At 52.3% G+C, this 11,331-nt stretch overlaps 1 protein-coding gene and 1 long non-coding RNA gene across 2 annotated transcripts in view; one reads left to right on the top strand and one right to left on the bottom strand.

Moving 5' to 3' along the window:
- Positions 1-565: 565 nt before the first annotated feature.
- Positions 566-7,851, bottom strand: LOC308554477. Its single transcript, XR_013998410.1, has 5 exons — positions 7,621-7,851; positions 6,514-6,683; positions 4,063-4,171; positions 1,746-1,926; positions 566-1,479 (listed from the first exon to the last, which is right to left on the bottom strand). It is a non-coding gene; the product is annotated as an uncharacterized lncRNA (long non-coding RNA).
- SV2C (synaptic vesicle glycoprotein 2C) overlaps positions 6,060-11,331 on the top strand; it is a 141,733-nt gene continuing 136,461 nt past the window's right edge. The window contains exon 1 of the mRNA XM_081131708.1: positions 6,060-6,150. The gene's annotated coding sequence lies outside the window, so the exon portion shown is untranslated. The remainder of the gene's footprint in view (positions 6,151-11,331) is intronic.

Below are 11,331 nucleotides of genomic sequence, written 5' to 3'. Positions count from 1 at the left end.
GCATCTCCAAGCCAATGGCTGCGACCCTAGAATGTTGTGTAAGGTGACTCCCGCCTTCCCTGCCACCAGTTAGGTTCCTGGGGCTCCTCTTCCCGGATCGAGTCCTCAGGAACACAACCTCCCCCCTTGTGTCTCATCAGTAGCCCCACACACTGAGACTAGGCATTTTCTGAGTGACAAACCTGTGATTTTCTAGACATGCAAATACATATGGGAACAAACTACAAAGAAGGGGCCAGTTACGGGCCACGGAGTGTACCTAGGGTGTATCCCATTTCCCTTAATTCATCTCTCTCCTTCTTAACAGATAGTTTTCCAGACATCAAATGATGCCTCTCTTGCCTGAGGAGTGTGTCCTGTGGCTCTTCCACTTCCCTTCCCAGGCTCCACCCAGCACTCAGGTGACAGGCTGCCTTCCCCTCTGAGCCACCAGAGGAGGCTAGAGACCTCCGCAGGTTCTCTCCCTGACCCTGCCGGGGCAGCTTCTCCCTGGCAATTTGAACAGAAAGATTCTTCCAGAATCTGAGTTTTCACTGAGCTAATTTTTTCTTTTCTTTTTTTTTTTCATTTCAGCCTCCCATCTGGACTTCTAAAGTCTCCCTTTGCTTGCTAAAATCCTGAGGCCATTTTGGCTCTAAGCAAATATTTGCCAAACACCTTCTATGATCTGGGGACTAACAGATGGAGACATCCTTCCTGTTTTCACAACAGAAATGAACTCAACACACAATCTAAATCAGTAGACATGTGCAGAGAATCTACTATGTGCCAGATACTCTTTCAGAGTTGGGGGGAGTGTGGGTGTAAGAAAGCTTTTAGCTGTGAGTTAAAGACTTCAACTTAAAGTAGCTTTTTAAAAATAAAATTCATTGCCACACAACAGAGGCAGGGCTGTTCCAGGGGTGGTTGGGGCTGTGCCTACACTTTTCTGAAATTCACTTAGTCTTACATCCTTTATGTGTTTTGTCACTAGGCTACGTGATTGCAGGACACTTGGCGGAAGTTCTATGTGCCACATTTAGGCATGATAAGGTCTAAAAACAGAAACAGGATATTTTTCCAAGTGAAGAAATCTTCCCAATAGCTCTCTAGAAGTGTTCCCTTCACCTGTCCCTGGCCAGAATTGTGCAATATGCCCATGTCCAATCCAGTTGCTGGAAAGGGTACCGGGACTGCATGACTGGTTTGAACAAATCGGGATGTAATGAGGCTCCCCCCCCACCCCCCCCACCCCCCGCCAAGCACACGGCCCTGTGAAAAATGGATTCTGCCTCTCTTGGGGGGTGGGGCAGGTGTTGAAAGTCAGGACACGCATCTTGCAGCCAGTCCGAGGAGGATGGCATTGGAGGTGCCCAGGAGACACGCCGGCTGCTGCTGCTGCTGCAGGTCTTCACCACCAGTAAGCCCCCCCCCCCCACTGGACTGGATGCGTTCTTCCGCGGTCCAGCAGCTGCAGATCCATTCTTGAGTGAATGCAACCTTGAAAGAAGTAAGGAGTTTAATAAAAGAAGTCTACTCAGAAGCTAGAAAGAAGGGCATGCACTTCAATTTCGTAATTGTTTTTTACAGATCTTGAAAGGCAAGTAAAGGAGGTGGGAGCATGATGCCTGGCAGAAGGGGACAGACGCTTCATGGCCCTGCAGTCACAGGAGTTCCAAATAAGCAGTTACCTGGACATGGCTGGGACTCCTCAAATCAGGCGCCGCCTCCCCCCGGGCCCATGAGACCATATTAGATTTACTTACTACTTCTTCTATTTATTTCTCCCAGTTGAGCATCAACCTAGGATCCAGGAGATCACGGTTCGATTCCCGGTCAGGGCACACGCCCAGGTTTCCAGCTGGATCCCCAGTCGGGGGTGTGCTGGAGGCAGCCGATCAATGACGACTGTCTCATCATTGATGTTTCTCTCTCCCCCCCTCCTCTCTGAAATCAATAAAGATATATATTTTTAAATCTATTTGAAAAAATAAATTAATAAAATAAAATAAACTTACTAAAAAAACTGTAATCTAGCTATTTAGGAGTTAGCCTTGTTTATGCTGTGAATATTAATAGAAGGCCCATGTTATTTCAAACCCTTCTGTAAAATACGAAGAAAAGTGCTCTTAGCATTCTGTGTAAAACTGTATTGTTAAATACACACGTGCAATAAAAAATGGCAGGTCCCTAAATAAAATCAAGGTTCTCTAAGGAGGGAATAGGTGTGTGTATATGTGCGTGTGGAAGTTGGATTGGATGTTAAGGCAACCAGCAGAGTTGGATAGGAGGTTGATTTAGTGCCTTTTCAAATACAGCTGGTCATTCCCTGTAGTTTCCTATTGCCTGCAGGTATTTTCAAGCTTGTCTTTGATTTTTCTTCAAGTATAATAAGAATTGTGGCCAATAAGTCCAACATCTGAAGTCTTTCCTTAAGGAAGGATTAATGTTTCTTCTATTTATCTGCAGGCTCTCCTTCAAGGTGCCAGCCATCCTTGTGTGCTCAGTTGTTTTGTTTCCTTTGTTATTGTCTAACTTTTATTTAAAAAATTTTTTTTGAAGTTTAGGGTGAAGGAGAGCTCCTCAAGAAAAGATTTGTATTTTCTTCTGCTAGGGCCCTGGGGAATTACCAGCCCAATATGAAATTGAATTCATAGATTAATGAAAACTTGGGGTGCAAACCCAGCCAGCCGAGGGGGACTTAAACATTTTTAAGTAGGCGTTCCACAGCACAAGCCCACGCGGCACGCGGGCAGGGGTGGGGGCAGGGCCCGTGCTTTCTCCAGTCTCAGGGTGGTACTGGTTGGAATGAACATCTCCGAGTATACTAAATTTGCAAGGATTAAGGCGGGATCTGTGTTTGGGGAATGACCCTGAGTCCGAAAAAGTACAGAGTGACTTGGAAGCCTGAGGGTGACAGCAACATTGAAAAGCGGTAGGTGAAATCACCCGAAGAGGTGCGATTCAAAGCCGTAGGTTCCAGGGAGAAAAGACAAAGCATGTTCTGAGAGCAGCAGCGAGACAAGAAGGACGCCTCCTTCCTACCACCGCACGGCGATGCTCTGGAGGAGAAACAGAGCCATCACTCGAGAGGGTTGGGGGGAGAGGGTTTGGGTGGGGAGGCTTCCATTAGAGCAGGAAGGGAGGGAACACTCCGAGGAGAGGCTGAGGACATGGGGCATTTTGCTAGTGGCGGACTGTGCACTCCAGAATGCCTAGTCGTGGGTTCAGGAGGTGGCAGGGGGAAGAGAACGGATATAGGACCTGCGGAACCTCCTGAGAGTGAAGGTCTTAATGAGATTAGCATTGATAGCCTCAAGCCGTGAGTGCTGGGGGTGAGAGGGTGGGTGTCTATGCCTTGCTGTTGACCCCCGGTGATGGAGGTGAGGACAATGGGAGAGGCGTGGCCTTGGCCCAAGTCTATGAGGCTCTCTCTAGACCCCTGTTCTGGAAGCTATGTGTTACTCTGAGCTTGCCAGAGCATCTTAGAGGACTAGCTCTCCATGGCACAGCCTTTGGGAAACCTCACTCTAGCTACTGAAAGGGGATGAGAGACTAACGTTTCTTCTATGCCCACCACGTGTTTCTTGTGTATGTTATCAAATTTAATCACCACAGCATCTGTACTTAGTGTAATTATTTTTATTGAAACCACTTTGCCGAGGTGAAGACAGAACTGTGATGCTTCTTGGATGTTTAATTGCTTGCTATCTAGCATCACGAGCAAACAACGCGCAGAAGAATAGAATTCCTCATGTGTCAGAGGGTAGTGACTTTAGACGACTGGGATTTTGTGGGAACAGGGCAGGTGTCCTCTTTACCCTCCATCAGCTCCTACAAGACAAGCGTTTTTAGGCAAAAAGACAGTCTAAAATGCAGGTATGAAGAACACTATCCTGAGTGCTAGACCCGATAGGCCTGGGGTCTAGGGGTGCCCCAGGAGGGACCCTAGAATGATAGCAGCTTTGGAGGGAAGGCCGAGGAACCTATGCATTGTATCACCAGAGAGAATGTTTGTTGTTCTCCAAAGACACATCAAAATACCCTCCTCCCACACAACCTGGTCTTAAATCAGACACTTACTGCAAACACACAATCAGGGTCTTTCCCATAGGAGCTGTTGTTATCTTCAAGTGCATCAAGACAGGAAGACTCAGCAGCCAGAAAAACGTATACATTACTTTAAATATCTCTGTGGACAGCACAGGGAAAGATCATTTTTAGGGTTTTTTGTGTGTGTTTTTTCATGGTTCCTGAACTATCACTTGGAGAAACAATCTGTTTTTCTGTGACATTTGGGGAAGGTTCTCAGAGAGTATCCATTTGAGAACTCAATGAATTTTGCAGTTGAGAGCTCAACATTTTTACATATAATAGATAGGCAATCTGGGTAAGATTTATGATTTTTTAAATTTCACAAATTTATTTCCAATGTTAGATTTATAGGCACTCCCATGGGGTATATTTTCCTTCTCATGGTAACAACACAATTTCAGCCTAAGTATTTAATTTAAACAATTATTTATGCATAAGAATCCATGAAATGCAAACGAGCATGTTCCCTAACTACCATTTTGGTTGACCACCTTACAGCACCATTGGTGGTTGCAAACTGCAAAGCCTTTAACCAAAACAAGACCCAGGCAGGCTTTCAAAGACCAGTGTAGCAAGTGTGGGCTCAATGGGACACGAGTCATAACTTACAGTTCTGGAGTGCCTGAACCGGAGAGAAGGGAAAGTTACAGGCCATGGATTCTATTTTCTTCTCTCCACTGGTTTGTGTCATGCATAGTGGGAGGTGCCTGATCCCTCCCCTTCCCGGCACACGGGCGTGTAATGTTTATATTAATATTCACACACCCAGCCATTCAAGCCTCCAGGCATATTTACACAAACGGAACACAGTGGTGTGTGAATTCCACCCCCGGCCACCCGCAAGGGCGCTGTGCCTTGTCTCGCTTGGGGTCACCCATTACTAGCGTAGGTACCACGAGGGGGGCACCTGCCTGTGCGGCCGCTTCCCGTCCTGCGAGGGTTCCGTGCGCCGCGAACCGGGGAGCATCGGGGACTTGGGAAAGCCCAGCTCCGGGCGCGCGGGGGGCAGCGAGGGGGGTGCGGGGGCAGCGCGGGAGGTGCGGGGGGGCGAGGAGGGGGCGTCCTCCGAGGCCGCAGGGGGAGCCGCCCTCCTACGCGGAGCGCGACGCCCTCTTTTGCCGCCGGCCCGGCGGGGCCAGACTTGGGTGTGGCCTCGAGGGGGCAGGGTTACCCCGAGCGGTCGGGTCCGCGGCTCTGAGATGGGGACCCTAGAGTTTGGGTCCCCAGCGCGCCAAGGGGCGAAATGTTTCTGAGAATACACGCAACGTTGCCGTGCTGTGGCGTGTGTGTTTAAATATTCGGTAGTCCCCGCCCCCGCCAAACCCTCCCCAAGGGCCGCTTCCACTGTCCGCGTGAGCCCAGCTGTCCGGCCCACCGGCCCTGAGGAGGCCCCAGACCGCGGCGGTTCCCTCCTGGTCGCGGCTGCTGCGCCCCGAGCTTCCCCTGGACTCGCGCGCCGGGTGGGGTGGGAGGATGGCCACTCCGACCCTGCCTGGTGGCTCCCTGGAGGCGGAGGCGGTCAACAGGTCAGCCCCTGCCCAGGCGCAGGAGGCAAACTCTTTTCCCCCGGCCCAGCCGGTTCAGCACTTAGAATGCGCCGTCTCCCGGGCGGGAACCGGGCGGGGTCAGGCTCAGTGACCAATTGAGGACTGGCGCCCTTTCCTCCCCTCTACCGCAAACTCAGAGCCCCGACTCCCCCGAAAGTACCTGCCACTTAGGGTGGTCCTACCCCTCCTAATCCCGCAGCGCCCCACCCCCCAGCCCCCCGGCCCCCCGGAGCGCCTCAGCGCGCCAGGAACGGAGCCCCGCGCGGCCCCGCCGCCCCGCGCCCCGCGCCCCGCGGCCCGCCCGGCCGCCGCCGGCACTGCAGCACCGCGAGGAGGCGCGGGCGGAGGGGGGAGGACCGCAGCGTGAAAGCCCGAGCCGCTTCCCGCCCCTCCTCTCGCCGCCGACGCGCTCGCGGGAGTCACCACGCCGCGCGGCAGGAGAGAGCGGCAGACGGAGGCGGCCCCGAGAGCGAGCGGCGGCGGCTGCAGCGCCGACAGCCCCAAGGCGGGGGCCCCGGCGGCTGGAGCGGTGAGTGCGGGACCCCGGCAGCCGTGGCGGGATTTCCCGCCGCTGCTCAGTTTTCCCTCGGGACGCAGAGGCCCGGCGCCGCAGCCTTGGGAACTTTTTGCAGCCTGTAGAAGCGCAACTTTGCGCCGCCTGCCCCCGGGAAAGCGTTTGCGGGGCCAGGTGCTGCTCAGTCGGGCCCCTTTGCTGGGGCGGGACCGGGAAGTCGGGGTAGAAGCGGATGGAGTGACCCCCAGTTGCCCGGGGTAGGTCAGGGGATGCGGGCTCACTTTATCTCGGATCCCGGGGGTGGGGGTTGAGGGCGGGCAGCGGCGGGGATGCGGGGGCCGCGCCCTCCTGCGGGGACCGACACGACCCTTGGCTTGCCTGGTTCGACGGGCAGGGGAGGCTGATCCGAGCAAGCACTCCGAGTCCCCGGCTGGGTGTCTGCCCGGAACCTCCAGGCCAGCCGTGGGCTCAACTTTTCGGCGGGGATCCCTCTGCAGACGTGAGCGTGGCGGGAGCGCAGAGGCAGCCGCAGTGGGTGCTGCGGGAGCCTAAAAGAACACGGGGGATTTAAAACTGTTCCGCGTAAGCCCCCGACACTCCTGTCTAGTGTCTTCGCGAGAACAAGGGAGGGATGGAGACGGGGACCCGCGGGCTGCGGCTGTGAGTGCCCGCGCTTCACGACCCCGCGCCTGCCTTCAGAAAACCCCGCCGAGCGCCCGCCGAGCTCCAGGCGCGGCCGCGCAGACGGCTGGGCGAGGCTCGGTGGGGAGACGGACCATCTCCCCCTCGGTAAACAAACTCCCGAGCCCATTTCGGGCTGTGGGAGGCTCTGGAGGCGGCCACGCAGCCCATCGACCCTCCCCCTAGGGGGCTCTTTCCCCGCCGCCTGGGTCCGGGAGCTGGGAAGACTTTTCGGAGCGCAGCGTGCCGCGGGGAGCGCCCGGGCCGGGCCCACGAGGACTGCGGAATACGGCCGCGAACCAGGCGCGGGGCGGCGGGCACATTTCCCGGGCCTGCGGGGACCTCTGGCGCCCGGCCCGCGGGGGCGCAGGGGGCGGGGCTGAGTCGCTGGGGCTGGAGGTGCCGCGGGGATGGCGGAGCGGGGCGCTCGCGTCACCCGCTACGTGTGCCAGTGATGCAAATGTAGACCCGCGGGGGCGGGCCGGGGGCGGCGCAGGCGGGGCGGCGGAGTCTCCGTCCGCGAGCGCGGGTGCGTGCGTCAGAGGCTCCCGGGGGATGGGCGCCCCGCCGCGCCGCGCGGCGACCCGCGGGGAGGCAGGGGCGGCCCGGCAGGCGCGCGGGACCGGGCTGCGGGCGGGCGGGCGGCGGCTCCGCAGTGCGCCGCAGTGCCGGGAAGGCGCCCAGCGGCCGGGCGCGCCCCGCGCACGGAGACCGGGACCCCGCGGTCGCCTCTCGCTGGACGCCGGGCCCCTTCGCGCACGCTTGGCTGACAGCGTGAGAAAGTTGTCGCGGTGCCATTCTTACCCTTACTCCTGGGGGAGGTTTGGCGCGCGTCTCTTCGGCGTTCGCTCGCGTTCAGCGCAGATTCCGAAAGCCTCGTGCTCGCGGCGAGCTTTCACGTGGAGGCTTCGAGGCGGAGGCCGCGGGTGCGGGGCGCCAGCCCTCCCTTCGCCCTTCCGCAGGCGGCGCGTGGGAGGCCCGGCCCCGAGGGCCTGAGACCGGCTCCCGCGCTGCTGCGCTCTCCCGTCACGGCCTGAAAATGTGCGTGAAAACAGCGCCACGAATGCCTCCCCTGGTGGAGAATAAAAAGCCCGATCCACGTTGCATTCTAGTCGTTATTATTATTGTTATTGTTACGATTTTTTATTTTTTAGAGGTCCCGCTTTCTGGAGACCTAATGGCAGAGTTTCCCCACGGGCTTCGCTGGGCGAGCCCGGCTCTGCGGTATGTGCGGCGAAGGGAGTGCGGGGAGCGCGGGGAGAGGAAAAGCGATCACGCAGGGCCCGGGGCAGAGACCCGGCCCCCGTCACCAAGCACTGCTCCGGCGCCGTGGGCAGTGGCCTACCCTCTGGGGCTCACGTTGCACATTTGAGAAATGTGGAAAGTGGCTCCGGCCAGCTCTTATTCCAGAGGTGTCTGAGGACAAAAGAGAGGGTCTCAGAGAGCTTGGGACATGCAGACTCTTGATGAGTGGAAAATATTAAGGAACAATATAAGAGAAAAGGAAACAGTTTTATCTTTTAAAAAATTCTGGAGCCTTTCTCCAGCACTGTTCCTTTAATGAAATTTTGCCTTCAGACTCAGCAGATGTAGACAGTAGACTCCTCCTAACAGTCTAATATAACATCAAATGCCATTAGCTGCTGTCTGGCGAAGGGGAGGAAAAAAAAAGAAAAAGCCCTGGATTACATCTGAATGCTTCGGGGATGGAGTAGAGAAATCAAATTTATTTTTTATGACCTAATGACAGTAAAAGTAGCTCCTCTGGCCTGACCAGCAGACTAGCCTAAGAGCTTTTAGGGGAAAATCCTGCTCATTATTAAGCCTATAATATTCCTTTAAGGTGGAAGGTGCCTCGGAGAACAGGGCGCAGTTTCTGCCCTCAAGGAGATTACCGCAAAGGGCGTCATAATGTGCAGTACATCAGTGACTGCAAGTCCCAGAAAATCCATTTCCTATAATTAGGGATATCAGCTCTTGCTCTGAGGTAAGCTTGTTGACATATTTCATAAACAAAAACATCTGACTTGTCAAGATACCTGCCTACCTAACCAGCACACTGTGCTGTTACTCATGCATAATGATCCAGTTTTGTGAATAGTGAAAGTAAAAGGCCCTCTATTCTATGATGCTACACCAGGGGAAAACCTAGGATTCGCCTCTATGCTTCTTGGTTCTATATTGCAGAAATTTATGTCTGACCCAGGGTTTAGAACATGCATATCATGCCCAGTTAATTTAACACAAAAGTATAATTTCAATAATGTCTTGTTTGTAAACCTCGGAGGGGCGGCTCCCCAGCTGTGTGAGTTTTGGTACAACATTGCTAAATTGTTTTTGTTTTGCTTTGCTTTTTCTCTTCCAGCCCTGTTGAGCAACCAATGTAAAATAGAAACACCATTTAGTTTTATCCTGGATTCCCTTCTTAGGGACAGTCGGTAGTAGTTATTGGGAGGAACTGAACAAAGTAAAATAAATGGAGAGCTCTCAGGTGGATTTGGGTGGTTTGGTCCTCTCTGGTCCTAATATTCCTTCCCTCAATGAAATGCTGAAATATATTATGAGTTACAGTTTAAATTTGAACTTTGCTTATGAGTAGAATATAGGAAGTGATTTTGATTAACTCATATTGAAATTTTACATGGAGCTATGGGCTCTGTTTCTGTAGAGGAAATGGTCTGTTAGATTTTGTATTATGCCTTTGGGAGCATTAATTAAAACATTTTTAAAAAGCCAAATTTGAGAAATTATAATCTCAGCTTACTATAAAGCAGATATTTGAATCAATTTAACATGACAACATTTGAATGTTTTCTATTGACCCCTTAATGCGCACCATACCCGCCATATCTTTTCCCATGGCCAGTGTGTAATACTAATGACTGAGATCAGGCACTAAGAACTGTATTCATGGGCTTTTGTCTTCTCATAGCGTTTGGGGCCTCTTACAACTCAAGAGCACAGTGAGATTTTTGACAAATTAGAACAAGTGCTTCTCTTGTCACTTGCCACTGTTTGAAAGCCCTCTGAAGCAGAATCCTAGAATAGCCAAATAGACCAGTGCTTCTCAGATAGGCGTGTGTATCAGACCTTCCTGGGGAGCTTGTTCAAATGGAGATTTCTGAGCCCTTTCCAAGACAATCTAAATGAGTGGTTTTGTGGGTGGCCCAGAATATGCTGTTTATCAGGCTCTGCCAAGTGGGCTGGATGTCAGCATTAGGGGGCCACACTTGCAGGCGCCCTTGAACTAGGCAGTGGCAGACCAGAACGCAAGGACTTTCTAAGCTATGTTGTTGTCTTTAATGTTGCTGATCTACTTGAAGCCCTTAGAGAAGTCATTCCAGCTGGCAAGATGACTGAATTCTTTGGTAAGAGTCAGAATGAGGCAGGTGATTGGGAAGGACTCTGGAGACTGTTGTGTAGGTGATATCAAAGAAGGGATGCCATAGGCAAGAAGGAACATCATGTATGTGGAGTAAAGACTGAAAACCTCAACCTTCAAGGCCTGCAAGGCTCTAGACGGCCTGGCCCCCTGATAACTCCAATGACCTCATTTTTCAGAGCCCCTAAACCTTTCCCATCCTAGCAACCTTCAGACATCAGCCTCTTCCTGCTATGGCAACCTTATCACCTGCCCCAGCCTGCCTTTGCCATATTAACTCCCTATGTACTTCAGATTACAGGCTGCTCTTCCCGTCCTGGGGAAGCCTCCCAAACCTCTCTTGAGAGTTTAAAATCCCCTTTCTGCTCACAGTGTACTTTTGCTTTTAAGTAAGGTTGCCAGAGAAAAACAGGATGCTCAGTTAAATTTGAATTCAGATTAAGAACAAACATTTAAAAAATACGAATATATCTCATATGTTGCATTGGACATACTTATATTAAAACATTATTTGTTGTTTACATGAAATTTAAGTTTATCTGGGCATCCTGTATTTTTATTTGCTAAATCTGGCAACTGTTTATGAAGCTCATTAATTTTACCGTTTCCTTTTTTTTTAATGAGACTCTTTCATAATGCCTATCCCTCCTGACTAAACTGTACTCCAGGAGGCCGGGGACGTGATTAAGGATGGGTTATTGCGTTGTCTTGCTCTTTTGTCCCTGGTGTCTAAAAAAATATCTGGAACCTAGCAGGAGCTCAGTAAATATTATGAGCTGAATTAATGCGCTCTTTGGAAAAAATGGACAAGTTTCTTAACCTCTCTGAGCTTTACTTTTTCAGCTGTGAAAAGACGATTTCTGTATCTACTTTTTAGGATTGTGTATGAAGGTTAAGTGGGAAAACACACAAAGGTCTAGCGTGTTACTTTGTAGGCACTATACTTTAACAGGTGTCTTTTCTTTCAAAGTCTGTCTTGTAAAATGAGAGGATTCCTTTTCAATGCATGACACTTCCTTTTTGTTGTAAGCAGCCGGGTGTCCCCGGACATTCCCCAGTGCAGGCGCTGTGGGTCAGCGGGCATTTCCGGAGGCACCCATCTGAGAATGGCAGCACCTGGGGCCGCCGTCTTG

This window comes from Miniopterus schreibersii (assembly GCF_964146895.1).
Source record: "Miniopterus schreibersii genome assembly, chromosome: 3".
NCBI classification, from domain to species: Eukaryota; Metazoa; Chordata; class Mammalia; order Chiroptera; family Miniopteridae; genus Miniopterus; species Miniopterus schreibersii.
This window is presented reverse-complemented; position numbering and strand designations above follow the sequence as displayed.